General features: G+C 38.0%; 1 long non-coding RNA gene across 2 annotated transcripts in view; it reads right to left on the reverse strand.

Moving 5' to 3' along the window:
* LOC147584256 (uncharacterized) overlaps positions 1–13,450 on the reverse strand; it is a 156,840-nt gene extending 143,390 nt beyond the window's left edge. The window contains exons 1-2 of one of the 2 annotated variants that reach the window (XR_015245707.1): positions 13,077–13,450; positions 9,103–9,649 (exon numbers count right to left, since the gene is read on the reverse strand). This is a non-coding gene — a long non-coding RNA (uncharacterized LOC147584256). The remainder of the gene's footprint in view (positions 1–9,102; positions 9,650–13,076) is intronic. The other variant, XR_015245717.1, reaches the window with a different exon arrangement.
* Positions 13,451–13,698: the final 248 nt, after the last annotated feature.

Below are 13,698 nucleotides of genomic sequence, written 5' to 3' on the forward strand. Positions count from 1 at the left end.
AAAGACTTCTTCAAGAATTCTTTCTTGGCCTTTGGCTCCAAACCCCACCACCACTCCAAAACTTCATCATCACTCATACTGTTTTGACAACTATTACCTTGAGGTAAGTTTTGAAATTAAGAAGTATCTCTGCTCCAACCATTTCTTTTTCAACATTGTTTGACTATTCTGGGTTCCTTTTCTTTCCATATGAATTTGAAAATCATCCTGTCAATTCTAGCAAAAAAACCACAAAAAACAAAAGAACAGTCATTTTGGATTTTAAAAGGGATTGTACTGACTCTCTTGATCAATTTAGAAAGGATTTCCATCTAACCAATATTAAGTCTTCCCATCGCTGTATTTGTATTTATTTAGGTCTTTTTTCATTTTTTCAATGTTTTGTAGTTTTCAGTGTAAAAATCTCACATTTATTTTGTTAAATTTATCCCTAAATATTTATATTTGTTTATGTTACAATAAATAAACCTGTCTTAATTTCATTTTTGAATTATTTACTGCTAAATGAACAGATAGATATAGGATATGGTTTTTCATATTGATCATTTATATTGCAGCCTTGCTGAACTCATTAATAAATTCTGATAATTTGTATGTGTGTGCATTCCTTAGGATTTTCTATATACAACATTATGTCATCTGTGAATACAGATTTTATTTCTTTCTTTCCAATCTAGATTAATTATATTTCTTTTTCTTACCTAATTGTCCTAGCTTGTTCCTTCAGTACAATGGCGAACAGAAGTGATTAAAGTGGACATCTCTATCTTGTTCCTAATCTTAGGAGTAAAATTATCAGTCTTTTACCACTAATTGAGATGTTAGCCTTGTATTTTTCATAGATACCCTTTATAAGGTTGAAGAAGTTTCCTGTATTTCTAATATGATGAGGTGCTGGATTTTCTTCAAATGCTTTTTCTGTACCTTCTGAAGTGATCACAGGTCCTTATGTATATCTTATTAATATGGTCTATTATACTGATTGGTTTTTATATGCTGAATCAGCTTTGCATTCCTGGAATAAACCCCATTTATTAAAGTGTACAATCCTTTTTATATGTTTGCTAAATTCAGTTTGTTAACATGTTGAGGAAATTTTGACTCCACATTCACAAAGATATTGGTCTGTGGTTTTCTTTTCTTATAATGTCTTTATCTGGTTTTGGTATCAGAGAATACTGGCTTCATAAAATCACTTGGAAAGTTGTTCCTTCTCTTGTACCTTTTGTAAAAGAAGAATAAATTAAAAAAAAAAAAAAAGCTTTACAAGATTTTATACGGTTATTTAGCAATCAAATTTTGAGTGGGGAAAAAAAGATAATTATAGAAAGGATTTGCAGGAGCATGGACTTCTACTTTTGGCCATGGTATAGAAACTAGCATTGGACTTAACCTCTGCTATAAACAATTACAAAATTGGGCAAAATATATGATTTACTGCTTTTATAAATTTGACCAGCTGATGATATAAAAGAGAAACATATCAGAGGAGCTTTAGGACTCTTTCTGCACTATAGTGCAGTGAGGAAGAGCTCTAGTAGAAAGTTATCTGTCTGACTGAGATGCCAAGGCAAAGATTGGGGGCTGAGGTTTTGAACTAACTAGGTGTAATGGGGCATGATTCACAGAGGAGAGAGTTGTGATAAGGGGGTTACATAGAAGTATGAATAAGAGTTTCTTCAAGGCTCTGGCCAACATGCAAACCAAGCATTTCAAACTGAGATTCCATGAGGTCAAAGACAGTAATTGCTGAGAGTTGAATGGAAAAAAAAAGAGAAGTTGCACAAAAATGAAAACTGTTGTATTCAGGCCAGAGGGAATGAAAATCTTGCAGAGTTCTTCAGGTACTCAGATACAACTCCCAAAAAGATATTCCTTAACAGTAAAATCCACACCCTAAAAGAAGTGACAAATCCTAGGACTAAGGACAAGACAGAAATAGACCTACATTAACAAATCAAAATTCTAACAGATAAAAGGATTTTCTAGTAATTTAACTGGAAAATTTAATTTGTCAGAGAAAAGATACTCAACACCCAAAGGAAGACAACACAGAATCCCTACAACCTGTTATCCACAATGTCCAGTATAAATTTTGTTAAATGTTACATTTAAGAAAATAAAACCTGGCCCATATTAAGATAAAAAGGAGTCAATAGAAAAATGTCTCAAAATGTCCCAGATGTTTGAAGTAGCAAAAAAAGACATTAAAGAGGCTGTGACAAATATCTTCAAATACCTAAGAAAAAGACCTGATAAGTAAACATATAAGGAAGTTCTACCTAGAAATGGAAACTATTTTTAAAAGATTCAGTTGGAATTCTAGAAGGTAGGTAGACAGACACACACATTTATAAAATTTAAGTCAGTAAGAGAACTATAATAATAAACATTGTCATATATTTCTAAATTATAACTGTTAAAATTCTTAAAGATTAAATCAAAGTAACAAAAAAGATGAAAGATTCAGATTAGTAAGCTAATGTGTCTGAGTACAAGTTAAATTAGAATGATCATTGTTCAAAAGACCCTTTAAAAGCAAATAAACATTATCAACCATGCAATATCAAAAAAAAACCAAAAAGTACTTCACCAAAATTAAGTTTTAAATGCCAGCTATTTAAACCTGTTAAAATATTAACCATATATTCATGATACACATTCTACATTAGAGGTTTGAAAAGCAGAGGTAGAGACCAAATAGGTGGCTGAGAAATGGATAGACAATTCACCTTTACCAAGGCTATAAAGGATTTTGTTGATGGGAATTACAAAAGTGTATGTACAGAAGATTTCCATGAAGAAAGCTATAATTTCAACCCTCTGCAGAGAGACTGTGTGTATTATCTTCACTTCACCATTTCACCCAAGCCTAGAAGGAGGAACTTAAAGAAAACAAGAAATAGAAAACTTCACATATATTCCCTGTAGCGGGAACAACTTCATCTATTAAATGACTTGGTCCTGAGAAAACTTAAGTAGATAATGGCAGAGGGGTTCCTGGGTGGCTCATTCAGTTAAGTGTCTGACTCTTGGTTTTGGCTCAGGTCATTATCTCCCAGTTCTTGTGTTCAGTCTCCGTGCTGACAGTGCAGATCCTGCTTGGGATTCTCTCTATCTCCCTCTCTTTCTGCCCCTCCTCTGCCCATCTCCCCCCAAAAAAAATAAATAAACAAACTTTAAAAAAATAAAGTACATTATAGCAGAATAGACAGGGACGCATCTGGGAAGTGACTGTACTCCCCTACAATGGCTGATAGAAATGTGTGAATCCTTTAGACAAAATATGGAACTCATGCTTGGTATGTTGGTCTAGGATCATTCAAAACAAAATCATATCTAAAAGGAACACCTGGCTCCCTGTTGTATTCTCTCAATAGGATCACTTAAAGGAGACAAGAAAAAAGGAAGAGGGGAAAAGGTCTTGCCCCTTCCTGTATTCTTCCTATTTCTGTCAGTGTCACCCAGCTATGACACTTTACCCCTGACAAACAGTTGATCCTAAAGCAGCAGTAACCTGCAGTTTCACTCCCAAAACCACCTTCATTGTGCCCCTCAGCGATACCAGTGCCAGATGGCCAGTGGCCCTCCCAGAGTTCTCAGTGCAGCACCCATATTCCTGAAGTAACAACAATAATCAGGCAATGACTCATCCTTAGAAATCTGACTCCCAGCTTTTAAAATCCTTCCTCCAAGCCTCTCAGATTTAAAAATATTGACAAATTTCCCTCTTGTATCCCCAGACTTAGGGAGGATATCTGTTCTCTAGTACCTGGTAAATAGTTCTTTAGATAAAATTCTCTAAATTAAAATAATTGATATGGTTCCTGTTTCCTGAGTAGACTTGGAGTAATTCACCAGTAAGTTTCACTGTCCTTGGTAAAACCTAATGCATAACTCATGAATATGACACTGCAGAATTTATCCTGAAGCTCATGCTCAACAGGTAGTGACCACAAGGAAACTTATAGTGACCACAAGGAAACTTATAGACACAAGTGTCTATAAAAACTTTACACTTAGTCACCCACTATAAATGAGCAAAATTGTTTAACCTCTTTTGAGGGTTGCCCAACCAAATTGTGGAAGCATTGGATGATCTCAATACAACCCTCTCCATTTGCTTTTTTCCCAGTAGGCCCCTCCAGCCAGTCTTTTGACTTAAAACTCTTAGGAGTGAGAGAGCTGACAGCCCCTATATCCCCTAAATTTCCAGTACCCCATGTGAAGTTCTGTAATTGTACCTATTTAAGGTCCTATCATTTGGCTTGAGGTAGAGGCCGGCACCATTTTCTTCTTGGAAAGGTAGGGGAGGAAACATTAGAAAACACTGACATCTCTCTCCCAAGAAATACTCAATTATAAGATTCCATCTTTCAGTCTTCAATAATATCCAGTCTCCTTTTACCCAGAAAGGAGGTAAGTAATAGGTTAATGAGAGCAGAACTGAGCTTTGGAAGCCCCCCTTTCCAATCTCAGATAAATGGGTAATGCTTAAGTTTAGAATGGAGATAATTAGCATCTATGAGCCTTGACCTCTAGAGCCTCCTTTGAAGCTCCAAATAATCAGAAAAATATTCACGTAAAATCCTGTATATATTAATTAGGTTAAGAAGCAATCTTTTGTAACAAAAGACCCCCTAATACAGCAGAAGTTTATTGCTCTCTCATGTAACATTCAGAGCTAGACAGGTGGAATAAAATGGGAAGGCAGCCTGCTCCTTGATGTCACCCAGGGACCAGGGCCCTTCCACATTATTTTTCAGACATTTCCTTCAGAGAATCACCTCTATCTGTGAAGCTAGCTCACTACCATGACAGTTAAGGTCCAGTCTATGGAAGAATGGAATAAAAGAAGGATCTGCATACTCAATTTTTAAAAGACAAGACTCAGAAGGTGCATTTATAATTTCTACTCACACTCCATAGGTAAAAATTTAGACATGTAACCACATCTAGTTCTAACAGGCTGGGAAATATAATCTCTAGCTTAGGGACCATGTGCCCAGTTGGAAATCAGCAGCTTCTATTGATAAAAGAAAAAAGGGAAGAATGGGCACTGGGGATAATTAGCAGACTCTGCTAAGAATCATTCATAAATAAATTCAAATTTAAAAATGAATATTGAAAAAGAAATTGCTGAAAAAGTTTAACATGAAATTCTATATTCAGAATTTTTTTTTCAGAATAAACTTTTAAAAATAAAAAAGGGGGCACCTGGGTGGCTCAGTCAGGTAAGTGTCCAATTTCGGCTCAGATCATGATCTCACAGTTGGTGTGTTCAAGCCCCATATCATGGAGCCCACTCCGGATCCTCTGTCCCCTTCTCTTTCTGCCTCTACCCCACTCGTGCTCCCTCTAAAAATAAATAAACATTTAAAAGTTAAAAGAAAAATAAATAAAAATAGTTTTCCTTAAAAATTCAGTCCTAAAATACCTTAAACATCATAAATCATAATCTATCTTGACATTTAAGAAACTAATGTTGAGATCATTGAAATCTATTGTCAGTGATCTAGAGAAATACTGAAAATGGTGGGAAAAAAAATCCTTAGATAAGCCAGGACCCTCAATGTAATGCCTTCAAACTCTTATGAAATATTTCATCTGAGCTAATAAAATAAAAACAACAATAAAAATAACAGTTTTTATTTCACCTCGCTTTCGTTTATCCACCTACCCTGAGTTAGGTAGGAAAATGCCCAGAGCAGGAACCATAAGGAAAAAACCCAAAAGAGGGGTTCAGTTTATTCACAAACTAAATAATTGCTCCAGTGACTATAAACAGGGCACGTGTTAAGTACTAGAAGACACCACCTCTAATATTTATACAAATACTGAAACTTCTAACAATTACCAGCCAATAGGTTATTTTAGGCCAAACTACACTGTATGAGCTTTATTCCATACAGGCTTAATATATGTTAGATATGTTCAGATAAACAAACCAGTTCAACATGAACTAATAATCAGGCGGCAACTAGGTAAGTTAAAGCCAACTTCCAACTGCCTTGACAAGAACTCCCTAGTAGGTTAATAAATGAGTTTGGAATATCAGGAGTATTAGGGACTATGGTAACCCTAATCACTTTTTAAAAGCTAATTCTAACATATCCCAATGTCCTCTGACCATAGATGGCAGCTTAATAAAGCGAGGAATTCAAAGAGAACTAAATAATCTTATCCTTGGAGACCTGTTTGAAAAAGGACACCTGTAGTCATAAAAGTAGGATCATTTGAACATGTCTCAAGTACAGTGATTTCCCAAAATGAGGATGAAAGGATCCAGTATATAAACTGCTCTGTTCAGGGTGGACTTTCAGCAAACATGTGGTGGTATTTATAAATTTACCTAAGGAAAAGAATTTGCAGTATGTGGGGGTCTGGCACAGGTACTTCCTTCCATTAAGCTTAACCAGAACCCATTTTCACAAGTTGGATCCTAGAGAATGTGTATTTTTGGACCATCACCTGTATTTTATACAGAAAATAAAAGTGTTTTATTGATTATTCTTTTTTTTTTAATGTTTATTTTTGAGAGACAGAGACATAGCATGAGCAGGGGAGAGGCAGAGAGAGAGGGTGACACAGAATCCAAAGCAGGCTCCAGGCTCTGAGCTGTCAGCACAGAACCCAATGAAGGGCTCCAACTAACGAACTGTGAGATCACAGCATGAACCAAAGTCAGACGCTTAACCTACTGAGCCACCCAGGCGCCCCTTGCACACTTCATTTTTAATATTTTCTATTTATTGACCATTTCCTACTGAAAGTTTAATACCACATTTTATATAAAGTCTACTTTCAGGAGAACTCCTTGTTTGTGAGCAAATAATGTTTTCACATTAAAGAGTAGCATATTAAGCCATGTTAAAGGGGAAAGAGTAAGAATGCTTAACCAAGTTTGGAAGTCAAGCAGTAGCTTAGCCTAAAAAAAGCTATTCTAACAGAGAACCAGTTAGTTCTCCATAGTCTAGAGAATGTTTTTAGAACCCAGATTCACTATTCAAAGAAAAAATTAAAAAACTAAATAAAATTTAGTGTGTGGAAACAATTAAAATTTGAAAGAGTAACTTGGAAAAGTAGGCCAAATGCTCTAACTTGTAATCAAGATAATTACACTATTTGGGGGAACTCAAAAGCCCTTATTTATTAAAAATATCTAACAGAATAATGGGATTATTTTTCATTCTTGTAAACAAAAAATATAACAACAAAATATCAAAACAAGACTAAAATTGGTACATCCATTAATTAAGGCAATAAAATGGAAGAACAAAAATCTAAGTTATTTTATTCTCTGAATCAAGGTACATATAAAGAAAACATACCAAAAAAAAAAAAAAAGGAAACCATAAAGAACTTTACTTGATAACCCTGTACAGGTCTTTAAGGCAGACAAGTACAGTATCAAATCTCAAAAATCTCTTAGAGATTGTGCCCCTTATTAGGCTAATGTCTCTTACCTCCAAAACCCAGACCACTACACTCCACTTTCTGATGCCAGGACTGGAACCATTTCTGCTTTGCCAGCTGGCTCTACATTGTACTCTGCTGAAAAGTAATCTTAAAGGAGGAAGAATCAATTTGTTCCTCTATTTCCTGTTTGTTTCCTTGAGGCTTCCTAGGTATGTCATTTTTGTTAGCATTGCCCCATCGCCACCTCAGCCCATCAGCAACATCCTTGCATAGCAACATCTGAGTGTAGTTTGCAGTTCTTCCAACCAAACCAGTCTTGCTGAACCAGTTTTATTGAGTCTTCCTGCCCCAGAGTTATTAGCACTCCTCAGAGTGTCTGAGGCTCAGGTCCACAGGGCCTCTTTTCTAAGCTTCTAAGTCATTTCAAACCTCTTATTTTAGTTGCTCAAAGCTTAGTAGTGGTAGTTATGATGCTTTGGTATTCTCCTCTCCCATTACAGTTTTTCTTTTTTTTTTTTAAATTTTAATGTTTATTTTGGAGAGAGACAGAGCATGAGCAGGGGAGGGGCAGAAAGAGAGGGAGACACAGAATTCAAAGCAGACTCCAGGCTCTGAACTGTCAGCACAGAGCCTGATGAGGGGCTTGAACCCACGAACTGCAAGATCATGACCCGAGCTGAAGTCAGAGGCTTAATCGACTGAGCCACCTAGGCGCACCCCCCCCCACCACCATTTCAGTTTTCTTTAGCTTTATGTCAAATTCATGATTCTTAATATTAAATTCCATGTTTAAATATCTATCGTGGTTTCTGTCCTAACTGAACTCAAAGTGAGTGTCCAGTAGTTCCTAAGGTGCTATAAAAATCACCATGGCTTGGGAGGTACAGTTAAAAAAAAACAAAAAACAAAAAAACTTGTATGAATAAGAGAAGTTAAAGAGTGTACCCAAGGTCAAAAAGCTAGTTAGTGGCAGAATTAATCCAATGACCTCTAGCTTAGCGGTCTTATCCTGCCTATCCCATTTTTATAGCAGGGTCCTATTAACACTAAGCTGAGGGGCCAGAAATGGTAAAAGTTAAATTCCTTAGAAAGCAGATCTGTACTATATTAGGGGTATTAATAAAAAGTGCTCTTATAATCAACCCTTGGAAGAGAGCAGGGAAAGAGCAGGAGTAAACAAAGAAAGAGGCTGATATGGGATGCAGTACCAAAGGAGGCTGCAATTGATTCTACAAGGAGTTTTAAAGATAGGACGATCCTTCAGAGTTATGCTGAATTGGTGCAAAGAATTTGAGCACTTAGACGTCTATGTCAATCAGTCACTGAATCTATGCAAACCCAGAAAGTAAGTATGACCTTGGGTGAGATGGATCCTACAGCCTATGCAATCCAAGTGGAGGCTGACTGCTGAGCATTTTCTGCTGGCAGCACTTCCAGGAGCTGGGGGGAGTAAGTCCTTCATTCCTGGAGGGGGATAGCTGGGTGGTACATCACAGTGTCCACCACAGTCCAACCCATATGCTACTTGGATCTACTTTCAATTCTGGAAGCAACTTCAGGATTCCAATGAATTTCTCTTCTCGGGGAGATTAATGGGAAAAACTATAGCCCACATCACTGCAGCTAGTCTTGGGTTATAAGTGATACTACCTTCATTTACTATCCATTTTAGATTACTCTCACCTTCAGTTGGCATGCCTGCTGATCTCCATGACTTGTCTGGTGGCATGATCCAGATACTTGCCTCAAGGTCTCAATGGTTTCCCATGCCATGTCTTGCAACAAGTAGTCTGAAGAGCAGGTAGCAGCCACAGCTAATTATTCATTTGAACTCTGGCTGTGTCCCTTGGCAGAAATATTCCCCATTGAAAACCAAAACTCCTAAACCCTCAGAGCCCAGAGTTGCTGAGATGGAAATTCCACAAGCATATTATTGGGAATGACAGTGGGTAGAGCCAATACTGTGTCCATTCCTTGATTTCTGGGCCTATATATTCAACCTACTGAGGACCATATCACTGATCTCTTAGAGGATGGCAACCAAATTCACAGGGTATTACCTCTGATCTGCCTCTTCAGCAATGCCTTCTACAGGCTGTTCATTCAATAGACTTCCCCATTATTCCATCATACCAGCAGCTTCTGAATGGTGTAGAATGTGATATAAGCTGGGATCCCATGGTCATATACATACTGAGGTATCTCCTTTGAAGTAAAGTGCAGTCCCATGCTGTAAGAGCAAACATTCTGTAAGCCTTATGATACTGGTGCAAGCTGAGGCTCTGCAGACAGGAAAAGCAAACCTATGACCATAATATTTATCTATGAGGAATCTGTGTCTCTGGCCCTTTTATGGTAGAAGGGGCCCAATGTAGTCATTCTGATACCAAGTGACTGATGAGTCTCTTCAAGGGATGGCATTATACTCAGCATTGGTGTCTGAATGTGGATTGGGTATTCAGGAACAGCAGTAGCCATTTTAGCCTTCGTAATTTAGAGTCCGTGTTGTTAAGCCCATGCTTAGCCTCCTCCATCACTGCTACCTTCACTAATTCATTTGTTTACCAATTGTGACTTCACTGTGGTGGCAGGTTGCAATGACAGAGGCTGGCTGTCAACAACTAGACATGGTTTTAGTCCACCTGGTTGTTCAGTGCCTCTTCTGTGTCAGATGCTCTCTGGAGGGTGTTACTACGCAATCTAAAGATCTTCACCCTTCTTGTCTACTCTAATATGCCCATTCTCATGCCTCTATCTCAGAATTCCTTATCCCCAATCTAACAATTTTTGTCCTTTCCAGGCCATTGACCCACCAGCCAGGCTAATCACCACTATTCCTCAATCCATGTGTATTCTAACCTTGGATTATTTCTCTTGCTAAACAAAGTGGAGTACCAGATGCATCTCCCAAGGCTCTGACCATTAGGAAGATATCCTCTTACTTAGCTTTTAAGGCCACCCAATTATGGCTACGGTTTAACAATATCAAACCAATTCATACATGAACCAAATGTGGCCTTATTTTTCCTTCACTAGTTGATCTTAAGGGATCACCTACTGAGGCATGAGCTGAGGGAGAGGCACTTGGACGGGGGAATCCAGGCTACCTGGTCATGCAGCTTATTTGTGCCCTCTGGTCTTACTTGTGTTCACTCCTGAATGAACCACTTTAACCCTATAATGGACTGTTGCTGAGCTTGCCCAAACTTATAACATGGCTGACCAACAAATCAGTTTGTGAAGGACAGTTGTGGGTACAATATCACCTAGTATCTCAATGTCAGGCACTCCATCTCTCTCAGGGATCTGCATATGCACAAAGCTGCTTTTCAAAATTTATATATATCTCTGCTGCATATTATGCCATGCTCCAGAACCCTTCAAGTCCACCTGTGAGTTTCTCATTGGAATTTTCCATAAATTCCACATATCCATATATCCCATACTATGTGTTTTCCTACCACTGATAGTTCCAATACCCAAACATATATGGCACTATAGCCCATGTGCAGTAAAGTCTATCACAATTTTTTCTGACATTGAGTATAATATCTTAAACATAAATATATAATTTTTATTTTCCTTGACTCTAAACTTTTTATTCAATCTCTTTGTTTCAAATTTTGTCCAGTTAATCTAATTTCTAGCTAAGGGGGGGGGGTCATTAAAAAGTGGCCAGGATCATTAAAGATAAAGAGCTACAGAAGATTAAAGGAGGAAGAGTTTACTTGCCTTTGAAGTTATGATAGGTTGAATAATGACCCTGCCCCCAAAAAAAGATATACATGTTCTAATCCCTAGAATCTATGAATTTATCCTCTAGGGAAAAACAAAAACAAAACAAAAACAAAAAAACCTTTGCAGATGTGATTAAAGATCTGAAAGGGCCCTAAATGCAATGACATGTATTTTTGTAAGGTAGCAACAGAGGGAAACACACAGAAGTGGAGGACGCAATGTGACTACAGAGACAGATATGGAGTGATGCAACTATAAGCCAAGAAATGCCAGTCGGCACCAAATGGCGACAAAAGCTGCAAGAGGCAAAAAACAGATTGCCCCTTAGACCCTCTGGAGGGAGCATGGTCCATTACTGTAAAAGACAAAATTTCTCTGGTTTTAAACTACCAAATTTATGCCTATTACAGCAACCCTAGAAAAAAAATATAGAGATAATAAAAAGAAAAGCTTCATGGGATGTGTAGTGTATTAAGAGTGACAGGTCAGATTTACATATGTAGTAACTAGAAAGAAGATGAAAAAAGAGGTGGGAAGGTGAGCATTACAGATGAATGGAAAAGGCAGTGAGACAGGAAATCAAGGTAATTGTACAAGAGAAAACAAAGCAGTTCAATTAGTTAAGAGTATATGCTACTTGCAAGTAAGCAGTGATACAGATTGTAGAAGATGGTGACTGCCAACCTAAGAAGTCTGAATTAATCTAACAAGTCTGAACTTTTATCCATAGACAAGACGCCCTGCAGCTTGTTAGGACAAACTCTGGGTACTGGAGGGGAGGGGGGCAGAGGGAAGAGGGGGCATAGTGGTGAGATATGGGCATAGGTAATAATGATGTGCTAAATCCTTTTCATACCTCTCTGTCACACTATTCTCTTATTTTTTATTCATCTCCTTCCACCCCAAGGCTTATGGTCTGGGATTCTTTCCCCAGGACCAAGCAAAAATTCTGGCATATACATTTCACAAATGGTAAATGAGCGAAGACAGAATACTGTATATTTTTTGTTTGTCATTACTAAGCATGGTACAATAGAGAACAGAATATTGAACAGTACTTGCATCACTTTTACTCTTCCAGGGTCTGATTAAGATGATTATATTAAAAACATATTTTAATATTGAAAGTAGAAGAGATTTAGCCTCAGTGTGATCAACCCCAAGGACTACCCAAGAACCAGGGCAGCAAGTGGAGCCAAATCCAGTCAACTAGTGGTGGCTGTCTGGGGCAGAGTTGAGAAGTAACATAAGGCTTGTGCCTTAATAGATTAGCACTGTCTGCTAAAATGTTGGATTAGGAATAGCCACCAAACGACTTGTGTTTCCCATCTCACTCTTGCTCATTTGGTTAGTCATTTGGTTTATTTAAAAACTTTTCATTTTTATGTGAAGTACAGAAAGAAAAATTCCATTTCAATGGAGGTTTCCATTAGTTGAGCATGGTTAATCAAAGACTTACTGCATTCAAGTGAAAAAAGAAGCCAAAGGTTGTGGTGTAGAGGGGACAGAGGACTGCTCTGCTGCCTGTATTCTATGGTTTCAGACTATTAACTATTCTGACTGGAATGAAAGCACACATTCAACTGCTTGTCTTCGAACAGCAGTGCATGTTTTATGAAAAGGCTAACTCTGTGTTTGGACAAAGCAACATACTCACTAAGGCCTTGGAAAGTTGGAAAATGGACACATTGGCCCCTTGGAACCCCAGCAGGAAAAAGGGGACTCTGTAAAAAATGGACTCCAAAGTTTACTTGCAAAGTTATAAGCCTCAAATCCAGAGAGAGGCTAAACAGCAGTTGCTGGGAATGGAGTCAAAGCTGAAATAGGCACTGTAGTTCATGAAAGGAAATATAAACACAAACAATATCACACAAGTTTTGTTACCCCTGTTGCTTTAGTAGGGAAGGTAGAGTACCCACCCTCTGAGGTGCAAGTTGTTTAAGGTCCTGCTCCGGTTATCATTTTTGTTGACGTAGAAAGTTCCAGGGTCAGTGTGGGTGGCTCTCCTAAAGCCCTGAAATTACTCCTTGGCCTTGGATAAACATCCTCGGAGATTCGTTACCACCTGTCAAAATGGCCCACTTTCTCTGGAAATGCGCGGGAGAAGCGACCAAGACAGCCTGCGTTCCACACAGCCTAAACTCCACCCCCGCCAGGCGCAAGCGCACTCCCGAGTCTCGAGCACCAACCTAAAACCAATACTGAGCAAACGCAACGGAGTTCTCACTCTAGCCACGCCTTCCTCTTTTCTCAGTAGGTCCTGTTAGGGGAGGCATGTCTGTATAATTACTGTTGTTACTTTTAAGCGCGCTTGGGTTCATTTTCCAACCACCCTTATTGGAACTCACTTTGCCTAAAGGAGGAATTGCTGTTTGTGGGTAAAATTTGCTCCTCCCGTTAAGTTGCCATTCTGTTTTTACAGACGGATGGCGTCCTTTAGGCAGCCAATCCTGACAGATATGAAAAATAAAAGGAAATACTGTAGAGAATTTTTAAAGTCCGTTAGTTTACATGAAAAAGTCACTATACAAAAAATACTCT

The sequence above is a fragment of the Puma concolor genome, chromosome A1 (genome assembly GCF_028749965.1).
Source record: "Puma concolor isolate L17-30 chromosome A1, mPumCon1.1.hap2, whole genome shotgun sequence".
Lineage (NCBI taxonomy): Eukaryota > Metazoa > Chordata > Mammalia > Carnivora > Felidae > Puma > Puma concolor.